Source organism: Amblyomma mixtum, chromosome 1 (assembly GCF_055824585.1).
Source record: "Amblyomma mixtum isolate Tamu chromosome 1, ASM5582458v1, whole genome shotgun sequence".
In the NCBI taxonomy this organism is placed as follows: Eukaryota; Metazoa; Arthropoda; class Arachnida; order Ixodida; family Ixodidae; genus Amblyomma; species Amblyomma mixtum.
Genome location: NC_143012.1, coordinates 168308173 through 168311879, shown reverse-complemented (window position 1 = coordinate 168311879; position 3707 = coordinate 168308173). Strand labels below are relative to the sequence as shown.

At 50.8% G+C, this 3707-nt stretch overlaps 1 pseudogene; it reads left to right on the top strand.

The window, feature by feature from the left end:
• The first annotated feature begins 1003 nt into the window (after positions 1–1003).
• On the top strand, positions 1004–3438 carry LOC149369727 (uncharacterized; annotated as a pseudogene).
• Positions 3439–3707: the final 269 nt, after the last annotated feature.

Genomic DNA, 3707 nt, shown 5'->3' with positions numbered 1-3707 from the left:
GGTGAAGTCAGGGTAACTGTTTGTGGAATCCAGCATCTCCTGTGAGACTCCAACACGAAGCTGCTTTTTCTCCACCGTCAGCAGCTTCGGCACGAATTTCGCCGCAACTCTCTCCATAGCCAAATCTTCGGTGATAATGGAATGTGCAGAAAAATTGCTGATGTCCACCTCTTCCGCAATTTCTTGGATAATCAAACAACCGTCCCGCATCACCACAGCGTTCACTTAGGCAATTACCTGGTAATTTAGGCATGTTGATGGCCGACCGGAGCGTGGCTCTCTCTCCATAGATGTGCGGCCGTCTTTAAACCAGTGGCGCCACTGCTTAATCTGTGTGCTGCTCATAGCATCATCACCGAAAGCCGTCTGAACATTTCGAATGGTTTCCACTTGGCTGTCGCCAAGTTTCTGGCAAAATTTGAGGTAGTAGCGCTGCTCCTCTTGCTCCGCCATTTTCCTTGCAACAAAAAACCGACGAGAGCACTGCGCACTGCCTCACTCAAACGCTGCTTCCCAGCGACTGACGCTATCGGCAGGCGGGAAAAAATTCGTGCATGCGCACGAGGGTTCAAGGTCGGCTGCTGTAAGCGCGCTTGTTTCATATCCATCAGGTGTTCGCAAAAAAAATATAAAGTCGGATACTTTTCTAACAGACCTCGTAGAATTAATTATTCACGTATTGCTTGCGAGGTTGTTCAATAGTGATGGAGCTGAACGAAGACTGTATGCTTGCTTTTACTACTCGGCGAAGTGGAGCGGTCAGTACGAATTAGGACAAGTTGTTTTCACTGGCTGGAATCGTGACCTTTTTTAGGTGTGTACTCAGTTCGATCATTGAAGTGTATTTTATGCTATTTTTGCGTTCCTAATGAAAAAATTCTAACGCATTTATTGGCACGTTCTATTTTTGCGCTCACTCGTTTGGCTCTCTTGCCAAACTCGCTGTGCACTGAAACAAAGGCAGGTCATGTGTGCAAGTGACCTCTACTACCTATATGTGGGCATGCGTTCGGATGGTGTGCCCAAGTGCATGTGGAAGCACACTGCGCTCAACATGACTGTTTTTAGTGCCGCAAGGTCATCCTTTTATGCTTCATAGACTTGCGTCGATAAAAATGGCGTGAATTACTGGGCTCGTTTGTAGTTGCTGTGCTATTCTCTTGTTTCTCACTTATAAAAGTGAACAATTATGCTTTGTTCTGCAGCAACCCTTACCTATTGGGCTTGGCAGAAGAGTATTGCTGTCACTGCAGCTATAAACCTGACGATTATGCTCAACGACATGATTCAGTGAAAGCGCCGAGCGCAATAAAACACTGAGAAGTCGTCTGCAGTATTTTGGGCTCCCGTGAGGGCCACGTACTTGCTTACTCAACTGTATTTGAGCTAGCTGGAGTGCTTGGACGTCCCGACGCCTCTGTAGGGAAGTCTGTGACTGGGATGCAGTAGGTCCCGGTTGCGTATTCGCCAACTGCAGCCTGTACAGCCACATGGCTTGAAACCACGGTGAATTGATCACGGTGACTGAAGATTGTCACAAAGGCTTACCTAAAAGGGATATTAAATGCTCTTAAACGGCGTTATATGCCACTAAGCATCACGATTTGCGACCTAAAAGGGGAAAAATGGAAAAAAAATGAAATTAAAAAACAATAAAATTACAGTACAGAGAGCGGAGTCGAACGGCCGACCTTCCATACGCAACACGTGCCTCTAATCCACTGCGCCATAGCGGCGATGTCAACCCCTCGTTCTGAATGAATATTTATAACCAGCCTTAATGTGGCTGCTACCTGCCGGTGGGTGGCGCTGTCATCGCTGGCTGTACCGGCTGCATTTGGCGAACACGCGTCCCGGTTGCGTCTGGAATTGCAACAGGTGCCAGCTGCATCTGGTATCGGCACTGGTTTAAGGAACAAATTTTGAGTTCCAACGACTGTAAATGTGTTCTTTAAACCAGTTGGAGTGGAACCAGTTGAAAATTTTCACCTGGGTATTGGTCTTTGTATATATAGTCATATTTTCTTTATATTGAAACGGATATTAACAGAAGACGATGTGAAAGAAGTGCCTGACTGGTGTGCGTGCCATACCAGGTTCGGGGCCTCCTGTGTTGTTCGCTCTGCGCTCCGGTCGCCCTTGCTTGTGACTAGCCTTCCGGGCAACGTTACAACTTTGGTGAAGCGTGCCGGGTATTGTTCTCAGTACCACGGAGCTCCGAAGCGGTCGTCAAACCGGCTCTACTACCATCGTGGCCCCACCCGGCGAGTCGCCGACCACTTCTGCTGCTCCTTTCGTAGTCATGGCTTAGTCACGTGACCCCGGTACTTTTTCGGGAAACGACGGCACCGATGTCGACGACTGGTTAAGCCTTTACGAAAGAGTAAGCGCATATAACCGGTGGGATCAAACGTTAATGCTTGCTAACGTAATTTTCTATCTGAATGGAACGGCGAGGGTGTGGTTTGAAACCAACGAAGGACTTACAAGGTGGGACATATTCAAAGAGAAATTGCGAGCACTGTTCAGAAGACCTGACGATAGGCAGATCACTGCGAAAAAACAGCTTGCTTCTCGTGCGCAGTCGGCAACGGAAAGTTACGTGGCCTATATACAGGACGCATTGGCACTTTGCCACAACGCCGATGCCACCATGAGCGAGTCCGACAAGGTGGGCCACGTGCTGAAAGGCATTGCTGACGATGCCTTTCATCTGCTTGTTTGCAAAGACTGCATAACTGTTGACGGCATTATGAAGGAGTGCCGTCGATTGAACAAGTCAAAAGACGTCGCATTTCTCAACAGTTTTCTCGACTTCCAAACACAGCCTCTACATGTTCTTGCCAGGACCAGCGACTTCAAACTCAAGTGCCCTCAGACTCTCCTCCTGTCACCGACACAGTGACAAGAATTGTTCGCCGTGAACTCGAAGCCCTAGCGCCTGTGGTAACTTCATCGACCACACCTAATGACACACTGCCTTCCGTGTCGCTTATTCAGACCGTCGTGCGGCAAGAACTCGCCCATCTCAACCTCCCTCCGGCTCTGTGCGCCATCGGAAACTCGTACCCACAGCAACAGCAACCACCTCCCGTCCCTTTCCGTCCCGCCTATTATTCACCACGGCGTTACCGCGATCCGAATGAGTGGCGCACGCCAGACGACCGCCCAATATGTTTTAAATGCTCTCGGATCGGCCACATTGCCCGCCACTGCCGCAGCCCCTGGACGTCACCCCCGCGCGACACCTCCTACTACCGTCCAAACTGTACTCGCCGGTTTTCACCCCGCCGCCCATCCGAGTCGTCTGAGGCCGCCGATCAACCTCCACGACAGTCCTCCCGTTCGCCTTCGCCGCTAGCCCGCCGCTCACGCTCACCGCAGTCGCCTCGTGTTTCGACTGCTGCGTCCTACCGTCCCTCTCATCGGGAAAACTAAGTGATGCAGCTCCCGGAGGTGACGCTGCATCAACAACTCGGACCTCAAACCCTCTACTGACGACTCGACCCAATCTACTAGACGTTACAGTTGACGGTGTTCCTGTGCGCGCCCTTGTTGACACCGGTGCCCATATTTCCGTGATGAGTGCTGACCTCCGCCGTCGCCTATGCAAAGTCCTTACGCCTGCAACGTCCCGTGTGCGCGTCGCGGATGGTGCCATACCTGCTGTCGAGGGATCGTGCACCGCTCGCGTGACAATTGGTGAC